Source organism: Pygoscelis adeliae, unplaced genomic scaffold (genome assembly GCF_000699105.1).
Source record: "Pygoscelis adeliae isolate BGI_AS28 unplaced genomic scaffold, ASM69910v1 Scaffold232, whole genome shotgun sequence".
In the NCBI taxonomy this organism is placed as follows: Eukaryota; Metazoa; Chordata; class Aves; order Sphenisciformes; family Spheniscidae; genus Pygoscelis; species Pygoscelis adeliae.
Genome location: NW_008824473.1, coordinates 1,454,605 through 1,454,842, shown reverse-complemented (window position 1 = coordinate 1,454,842; position 238 = coordinate 1,454,605).

Sequence of the window (238 nt, the reverse complement as noted above, 5' to 3'; positions counted from 1 at the left end):
TTAAACTCCCAAAATTTGAAAAGCTACTGATGGATTTAATTTACAATAGCTCTTTTTACTGTGAATGACAGAGGTGGACACCAAAAGGTAATGTCTTTCAAGTTTTCATCTGTGACTACCTTCAGTGTGTGTCAGAAATCAGATTAATCTAGATGGTTCGAATTACAGGCTATTGCCGTTTTATTCTTTCACATCTGGGAAAAGTTGAAGAGATTTTCTATGTAAAATGATACGCACT